This window comes from Triturus cristatus, chromosome 6 (assembly GCF_964204655.1).
Source record: "Triturus cristatus chromosome 6, aTriCri1.1, whole genome shotgun sequence".
In the NCBI taxonomy this organism is placed as follows: Eukaryota; Metazoa; Chordata; class Amphibia; order Caudata; family Salamandridae; genus Triturus; species Triturus cristatus.
The window spans coordinates 977,074,775-977,084,303 of record NC_140589.1 but is presented as its reverse complement, the minus strand read 5'-3'; the positions used below and the strand labels follow the sequence as shown (position 1 = coordinate 977,084,303).

At 52.1% G+C, this 9,529-nt stretch overlaps 1 long non-coding RNA gene across 1 annotated transcript; it reads left to right on the top strand.

Moving 5' to 3' along the window:
• Nucleotides 1-4,350: 4,350 nt before the first annotated feature.
• On the top strand, nt 4,351-8,473 carry LOC146820877 (uncharacterized). The gene is made up of 3 exons (XR_014962637.1): nt 4,351-4,529; nt 7,011-7,111; nt 8,028-8,473. It is a non-coding gene; the product is annotated as an uncharacterized LOC146820877 (long non-coding RNA).
• The last annotated feature ends 1,056 nt before the right edge of the window (nt 8,474-9,529 follow it).

Here is a 9,529-nt window from a genome sequence, read left to right as displayed (position 1 = left end):
ACGTTTCGACCCAATATGGTTGTGCCAATTAGTATGCATCAAAGGGGGTCTTCATCAGGACAAGGAATAGGTTGGGGACCTGTAAGCGCAAAGAGTTTGGTGTCAGGGCAATGTGTGCGTCACATGTAAAGGAAATGGTTAAATTCCCTTATGCGGCAATATAGCTCACCTGGGAAAGCGATTTAATTAATTGGAAATAGATTCCTCGTGTCTCTTATGCAGGGGGCCGACATCAACTTTGGTGGTAAATTCTGTTCAAATTCTGCAAAAATTAAAGAGGAGGGGCTGTTGCACGGATTAAACAGACTACGTGTCAACGTAATTAAAGTATACCCGGTTTAAAAGAAAGGCACGTACCTGTAGGACGGTAATTTTGATTTGAAAAGAAGAGTGGTGCTGTCTCAACAATCGCCACGTACTGCGGACAAAAAGGGGGGGCACTATGATTAAGGTTGCCAAGGAGGTTAAATTAGAAGGGGTAATAATCGCTTGCGAGATATCTAAGGACATATGTACACATTTATACATCAATCAATGCAAGGAACAGCATAAATTAAGCTGTTTCTAGTACATGTGAAGGACTGTCATACCCCCAATGTTACCACTTAAAAAATGGGGGCCATACCGGAGGCAATTAGACACTTGTAGCAAAATCGTTAAACAAGGATACTAAGTTGTAGGAATGCCGAGCGCTGGAAAGCAACATTAGGTAGAGCAATTACGGCACAGTAGTTTCACAACATCTTAGTGAAACTGAGCGAAAGAGCCATGACGTTAGTGAAACAACTTTAAAGGAGTTAAAATTACCGAACGCTGGGAAGTAACATTAGGTAAAGCAATTACGGCACAGTGGTTTCACACCATCGTAGTGAAACTGATTGAAAAAGCCCTGACGTTAGGGAAAAGACTTACTTCGAGTCCGCGAACTGGACGTCTTTAGTCTTTATCCGTCAAAGGCTCAGCTGCAACTGACAGCGAGCGCTCGCTAGAGCCGACTATATGACGTGATCAGATGGGCCGTGTACGTGCGGGGACCTGAACTGGTAGGCCGATCGGGAAAACCCGGGGTGGATTAGTCGGGAATGGACTCGTACGGAGTGATTGAAAACGGAATGGGCTTGTGCAATATGAGGTACTCCAAAGGCAGAGGACAATTTTATGCAGAGCGAATGAGAGCCAAACGTGTGTCTTCAAATGTAGTATTTGTACATTGCAAACGAAGTTTCATAGCTCGTGACACGGGATTATGCAGAGCGAATGAGAGCCAAACATGTGTCTTCAAATGTAGTATTTGTACATTGCAAACGAAGTTTCATAGATCGTGACACGGGATTTCCTCACATTGTGCCTATCAATGAGCTTTCTAACATAGTCAAACTGCAAAGCAAATACGGGCCATTATATTACATGTGTAAGAAGATACGGATGTTTCAATTATATAAGTTATAAAAACGTCATAAAATTCAAACTGGATAATCCCACAGTATACATGACAATATCCCAAATGATTGGACTGCACGGTATACATTATAGTTTCATGATGTACATTATTACAATAACATGACGATGATAATGACATATGACGTATAAAACAATGTCTACATGTTATGCTAATAAAAAGTCAAGTTCATATATATGCCAGGATTGCAAGAGGGAAAAGATCCAAGTGATATGTCTTACTTAACTAAATGGCATATAAAGCAGTTGAAGAGGTAAGGAAAATGACCAGCAATGAGATTAGAGCTTACTCATTTGCAAATAAGTCTCCTCATGTTCGTTCAGACCAGAATTGGTTGCATCAAGGAGATGGATCCAACGACATTCCTTATAGTTAAGAGAAGTGCCCATGTTACCACCCCTTCTGTGTAGTGTGACTTTTCCTAAAACCCACCACTCCAGTTCTTGGTATGTGTGTCTTGCGTTTGTGTAGTGTTCAACTAGTGGAGCTCCTTGTGATTTGCACTTGATCCTGCTCTGATGTTGTTGGATCCTATTTTTGACTTTTTGGGTAGTTTGACCTACATATATCATTTGGCATGGACATCTGATGGCGTAAATCACGTTTTGGCTATTGCAGTTGGTAAAGTGATTAAGAGAATAGGTCTTTCCATAGTGATTAAAGCGGATTCCAATCATGGTATATTCACAGACCTTGCAGTGACCACATTTATGATGTCCTAGGATCTGTGGTAGTTCTTTACAAGGCATTCTCGCTCCCGCCCCACTTTGACTGCACAGCATGGAAATAAATCTAGGTTCTTAATTATGCCTCTGCTGTGTCGCCCAGTACGCACGGGGGGCTTGGGGGAGGTGGCGACCGAAGGGAGTCCCCGCCCCCGGGCAGTTTGGGAGGGGGCGTGTGGGGGGGCGTGTCTGGCCCCGCGCGGCCTTTTTTGAATTTGGGCTCCTTTTTCCCAACTAAATTCAGCCCAGGTATAAATGCTTTGGGCGCCTGCTCCCGGCCACCAATTTAGGTTTGGTGACCTGGTGGCTGGGAGCTAGGCTAGTGCTGTGTGTTTTTTGTCAGGGTCAGTTAGTGTTGATCAGTGCTATTTTTGCTGTTAGTAATGGCTGAAGGTGATTATCGTGTGTTGGAAGCCCTACGGCTCCTGAGTGAGGCGGGCCGGATGGACCTCGTCGTGGGTGAGGTGGCGGGGCCGTCGTGTCCCATGCGACGGGCCTCGGCGGGAGTAGCGGCGGCAGTGGCGGCGTGTACTTCGCCGAAGCGCATGAAGCCCATGGCGGTGAGTGAACGGGGCCGCCAGCGTGCTCGGAGGGCGGCCCCAGCTGTCGGCGTACAGCGGAGGGCGCCCGTACCGGTGAGGGAGTTGGGAGGTGTGAGTGAGGAGGGTCGGGAGGGCTGGTGCGCGGAAGAGGTAGCGTTTAGGGGGCCGGCTTCAGCGGGGCGCTCGTATTCTTCCCCCGCGGTGAGGGGTAGGCGCGGGGGAGGGCGCGTATATGAGAGGCGTTCCTCTTCTTTGCCTGAGGCGCCGGCGCTGTATAGGTCGGAGGCGGAGGGCGGTGACGGGCGCGGAGCGGGTCGAGAGGTCGCGCGTGTGGCGCGTTTCGCCTGTTCTCCTCGCGCGTATTCTGTCAGGGAGGCGGGTGCCAGAGCTGGCGGCGCAGGGGGCGTGAGGGCCCAGCAGGTGGCCTCGCGTTCTTTGCAGGATGCCTTTGTAGAGCAGGACAGCGTGGGGCAGGGCATTGTTGTTTTCGAGGGGTCTAGGGAAGAAGGAGAGCGAGGTGTGGTGGGGGCCACGGGAGGGGAGAGCCCGCTATTGTTTTCCCCCCCTTTATCTACAAGGGGCGGGCCGGGGTCTGTAGGGACGAGTTCTATGGGGGAAGGGGAGTGGGCCCAGGTGGGGGGGTGGGGCTCTCAGCAGGAGTTACTTTTTTCTGGGGATTTCGGGGTCCCGCGGGCCTCTGTGTCTTTGCGTGGGGAGGGTTTTTGTTCGCTGGGGGTTCAGGAAGGTCGGGGTAGGGCAGGAGCGAGTGTGGGGGATGGCGAGGAGGAAGTGATGGTGTGTGGGGATTTGGAGCCAGCTGGGGAGAGTTGGCTTGGGACGGTCTGGATATTTTTCCCTCCTGGTCTGAGGAGGTTCGGGGGAGTGGGGGGGAAGCAACGTCGGGCTCTTTCCAGGTCCGGAGGCGCGGGGGAGATTTGGAGTCGGGGGTTGGGGCACGTGGCAGTTCGCGGGTTGGCGGGGTGTCGCGGGCGACGGGAGAGGCGTCTGCGGTGGTCCAGGCTATGCTGGATTGGAGTGGGGATGAGGAGGGTGTGTCGCCGGCGTTTGCGGACGGTAGGATGCAGGCGGGTTTTTCTGGGGGTCGGCAGTCTAGGGAAGTTTTTCCAGGTGAGCATAGGGCGGGCGGTGCGGTTAGATTGCAGGGTCCCAGCACACCAGTCCAACCTTTTTCTTTTCAGGTCAAGAAGAGTAGCAGCGCAGCGGACTCGGTAGGGCGAGGTGCGGCCCAGTATCGCCGAGGAGAAGGGAGGGTGAGGCCTTGCGCGGCACATTCCGTACCAACGGGGGATCCCGTCGCGGCCAGCTCACGAAGGTCCGGCGCGGCCTCGCTGGCCCCAACGTCACGGCGGTCAAGATGGTCGGATTTTTCAAACAAGATGGATGGTTATGTGGCTCAAAGTAGGGGTGAGGACCGGCGTGTACAGTCGGCTCCCCCACAAGCTGGTTTTAAGGCCGCGGAGGCCGGTTGGCATAATTCTGGGTCCGGTAAGGCCCGTGTGGTGGAATTTGCTGCAGAAAATTTGATGGTGGATGAGCCACTCTTGCTTGATTATGAGGAGGACAGCCCTGAAGAAGGGGAAATAAGGGGTTTTGAGGAGGGGGGTCACTCTAATGTTTCTCGCAGTATGTTACAGGTGTCTGGTGCGGCACACATTGCACAGCCAGTGGTGGCGAAATCCAAAGGAGAGCACGGCCCGCCGGCGAGGGCGCATCCTCCAAGGGATCATTCTGAGAGGTCGGCGAGGCGGTCGGAGTCGGTCCGCACACCCTCCTTAGAGCCAGGTGAGAGTGCTAAACCACGGGCCAAACCTATTATGGTGTCTGTGGGGTCGGGGGAAGATGGGGACGGGGGTGTTTTGGAGGGGAGGCTATATAGAGGAAAATATGTGAAAGATGCAGGAGTTGGTACGGGGTCAGAGGGAGCGGTTCTGGGGGCTAAGGTAGAGACTGGGTCAAATACGGAGGTAAGTGAGGGTAAGGACAAGCCTCTGAGTAAAGAATTAAAGATTAAGAAGCTCCCTTATATGGGGGTGACTAAGCCTTTAGGCGCCCATTTAATGTTGGCGACCAAGGAGCGGATTTGGAAGGGCGAATATGTGGAACTTCTGAAGCTATTACACAGGGAGGTGAGGTCTAAGGAGGGCTCTAAGGAGGAGGAGTATGAATTGGCGAAGCGCCCTAAGGTGCCGCTGACGATTGAAAATTGGACGGCGGCATTTTTAATTTATGCCAGTGTCTACTGTGAAAAATGTCCCGAGCGCTGTGTGGCCATATTTAAGTATATGGACGTCATACGGAAGGCCCAGATTACAGGCAATGGGTACGCTTGGGCACAGTATGATGAAGAATTTAGGGCCCGCATGGCTTGGGACTCGGAGGCAAAGTGGGGTGAGCTTGATAATGATTTGTGGCAGCATACCATGGGGGCTGCACCAGGAGGTAAGACTATTTTCACGGCTAGTGGTCTGCCTCTCGTTTACCGGCCCTTTCAGGGCAAGCCCACCCGGGGTGGGGTGGGAGGCTCAGCCGCGTCACAAACTGGGGTCGGAGCTTGTTGGGATTTCAACAAAGGCCTATGTACGCGGGAGTACTGCAAATATAGGCACGAGTGTTCCAAGTGCGGCAAGCGCCACTCTCTCGTCAATTGCTGGGGCGTTAGGCCACCAGGCGGTCAGCAAGGGCAGCAGGCAGGCGCAGGGACATCTAGCAATGCGCAGTAGTCACAAGGTGGTCGGGGAGGTAGGGGCGCACAGGGTTCTGGGCCAAAGGGCTCCTACGCCAATTAAATTGGCTCAGCTTGAGGAAGCATTGAAGGGTTACGGGGATTTGGTGGCAAAGCAGACAATTCTTGATGGATTCAGGTGGGGTTTTCATTTGGGGTACCACGGGCCCCGGCAGAGAAGGTGGGCGGATAATTTGAAATCCGCCTCAGAACACGCTCTGGTGGTGCGTGAAAAATTGTGTAAAGAAGTGCAGGAGGGGAGGATGGCAGGCCCTTTTGGAGAGTGGCCAGTTCATAATTTGATCATTTCCCCTATTGGTGTGGTGCCCAAGAAAGAGGAAGGGCAGTTTCGACTGATTCAACATTTGTCATGGCCTGAAGGGTCGTCAGTCAATGATTTTATCGATGAAGACGCTGCTTCGGTGTCATACTCCTCAGTTGACGTTGCTATGTCACTTGTTGTGACCGCGGGCGCAGCTGCAGGTATGGCAAAGTGTGATATCAAGTCGGCTTTCAGGCTGCTACCGGTTCATCCGGACGATTGGCCGTTGTTGGGTATACAGTTTGAGGGTAAATGGTATGTGGACAAGGCCCTACCAATGGGCTGCTCGGTGTCATGTGCTCTGTTTGAACTTTTCAGCACTTTTTTGCAATGGTTTTTCACGGATCGCACTGGTCACAGCTTGGTCACCCATTATTTGGATGATTTCTTCTTTGTGGGCTCTCCGGGCTCTGCGGAGTGCTGGCAGGCTCTGGAGTCTTTTCAGGAGATTATGGAGAAATTGGGGGTGCCTTTGGCGCCGGAGAAAACAATGGGACCTGATACTGTTATCTCCTTTTTGGGTATTGAGCTGGACTCAGTTGCAATGCAGGCCTGTTTGCCCGAGGATAAGAAATCCAAAATGTTGGCGTTGCTGGACTTGATGTTGGCACGGCCGAAGGTGACAGTGAAGGACATTCAGGTGCTGTTAGGCCATTTGAATTTTGCTTGCAGGGTTTTACGGGCGGGTCGGACGTTTTGTAGGCGTCTGGGCCGGGCTTTGGCGGGTCAGCATTTACCTCACCATCATGTGCGTCTGTCAGCAGGTGTGAAGGAAGATCTGCGCATGTGGTCCTTTTTCTTACACTCCTTTAACGGAGTTCCACTGGCCAGAGATGAGGATGTGCAATGGGACGTACAAATGTTTTCAGATGCAGCGGGCAGTGATGGTTTTGGCATCTACTGGCAAGGGCGTTGGTGTGCAGAGAAATGGCCGCAGGAGTGGAGGAATGGTGGGCGGAGCATTGCCTTTTTGGAGCTTTTTCCGCTGTTGGTGGCGCTGACCATTTGGGGCAAGGAGCTGGAACATAAGAGGGTCCTGTTTCGTGTGGATAATATGGCTGTGGTGCAAATCGTTAATAGGCAGTCGGCTAGGGACGAGCAGATCTTGAAATTGATGAGGGTGTTTGTGTTGGGCTGTTTGCGTTACGATATTGCATTCAGGGCTTTGCATGTGCCAGGTGTGGACAATGACATTGCGGATGCTTTGTCTCGTTCGCAGTGGGAGAGGTTCCGTGGGCTGGCCAAGGAGGCGGACAGGACACCGACCCCGATGCCGGAGCACCTCTGGTCTGTCGGCAACGTAGGGTATTTCAGCTGGTGGTAGGTTCTCTGTCTGCGTCAACTCGTGCAGCGTATGCTCTGGCATGGAAGGAATTTTTAGCTTCAGGAGCGCGTAGGAGGGAAGAAGGGTGGCGCAGTTCAGAGGATGTAGTTCAGTTTATCCTTGATCTCATCGACAAGGGTTTGTCTAGAGTCACCATTGCGGGGAAGTTAGCGGGGATTTCTTTTATGGGTAAGCTTTTCTGGGGCTATTCCCCGTCTGCTGGGGAAATAGGACGCAGGATGCTCGAGGGCTGGTCTAGGGAGCGGGGGGGAACTGTGATGTCCCGTTTACCTATTTCCTGGCAGATGTTAGCTCGTTTGTTGACAGTTTTGCCTGCGGTTTGCAGGGATGATTTTGAGGCTTCGTTGTTTGCCACCCTTATGGTGTTCATGTTTTTTGGGGCTTTTCGGGTTTCCGAGCTCCTCGGGACCAAGATAAAGAAGGGCATTCGTTGGCAGGACGTTTTCTTTTCGGACACGGGTGTAAACATTTGGTTGACTAGTTCGAAAACTGACCAGAGGGGGATGGGTACGGGGGTTTGGTTAGAGGCAGGCGCCCCCAGTTGCACGTGTCCGCTGCATTTGGCAAGGCAATGGAAGATATTATCAGGGGGCGATGGGGGCGATTTGGTTTTCAGGCATATGAATGGGGCGCGCGTCACGGACTATCAGCTGCGCATGGTGCTGCGTAAGGGTTTGCAGTGTATGGGTCTAGATGGGGCCCAGTTTGGGACGCACTCTTTTCGAATTGGGGCGGCAACTGAAGCGCATAATCGGGGTTGGTCTCAGGGCGACATAATGCGCTTGGGGCGCTGGTCATCCGACTGTTTTAACAAATATGTGCGAGAACCTGCAGCGGAGGCGCTTGCGTCCACCTCTTTGGCTTGAGTCTCATTCTTGTTTTTCTTTTCAGGTTCGGTGGCTGGGCCACGTACAAAGGAGTTGACGGTGTGGATTGTGGGGCATTCCTTCGTCAAGTGGGCACACGTCCAAGCGTGCAAGAGTTATTTTGGGGGGAGTTTGGGTTTTAATGATAGCCTGTTTCGTTTGATCTGGAAAGGAAAGGGAGGTATGCTTTGGAGGGAGCTGATTCCGTGTTTGAACAAAGCCATGGTGAAGGGTCAATGCCCGGATATTCTTTTGCTACATTTAGGGGAGAATGATCTTTGCAGTGTTAAAGGAGTGGTATTATTGCGTGCCATGAAACGGGATTTGGCTTTGTTGAAGGAGAGATGGTCGGGTTGTCACGTTCTCTGGACAGAATTGGTCCCGCGGCGGGTGTGGAGAGGGGCAAAGAATCCCAGGGCGATTGACAGGTCCCGGAGGAAGGTGAATTTGGAAATCTCCAGGTTTTGCAGAGAGCTGGGTTTTGGGAGAGTGACGCACAAAGATATTCGTTTTGAGGCGGTGGAATTTTTTCGGGGGGATGGGGTTCATTTGTCGGGGTTGGGCATGGATTTGTATTTGTTGGAGCTTCGGGAGGTCTTGTCTCGGTGCTTGAATGTGCAGAATCAGGCTCGTGGTGTTTAAAGCCTCTTTTTTGGTTGGGGGGCAGAAAGAGGGGAGGGTAGTTGCACCGCCCCCCTCTTTCTGGGTGGCGGGGGTTATGGTGAATTTTCGATAGTTTTACCGGAGGTTGGTGGAGTTATGTTGTTGAGTTGGGTTATCGACAGGGAAAGGATAGGTTGGTAAGTTTAGTTCGGTTACACAGTTTGGGGGCCGATAGCTGTAAAGGGGCAGGCAGGGGAGTTTGTTTAACGGAAGGTTTGTATTTAGAGATTGTTGGGGGGGTTATACAGGAATGTAATGTTTGATATTGTTGTAATGTTGTATTTGTACGGGCGGGGGCGGGCTCGAAGGAATTTAGGGGAGGGGGTGGGGGGCGGGGTTAGGTATGTTATATTTAGTGAGGTTTAGTTTTGGAAGGCGTTTCGGCCAAGGTTGTTAAATTGTAATGTGCACCTGTCTCCAATAAAGCGGCCTTTTACACACATACCGTGGTCAGCGGTCTGCTTAGCCCCCCTCACCCCTCCCTCCCAAGGGGGGCTTGGGGGAGGTGGCGACCGAAGGGAGTCCCCGCCCCCGGACAGTTTGGGAGGGGGCGTGTGGGGGGGGCGTGTCTGGCCCCGCGCGGCCTTTTTTGAATTTGGGCTCCTTTTTCCTAACTAAATTCAGCCCAGGTATAAATGCTTTGGGCGCCTGCTCCCGGCCACCATTTTAGGTTTGGTGACCTGGTGGCTGGGAGCTAGGCTAGTGCTGTGTGTTTTTTGTCCCCTCCCTCCCTCCCTCAAAAAAACACTTTTGTTGGGTTTTTTCTTGTTTCCCCTTTTTTCTTTTTTGGATTTTAGGGCGTTTGCTGGGGACAGGTGTGCAGGGGTTTTGTATTCGCTTGTATTCTGTCGCTTGGAGCAGGTG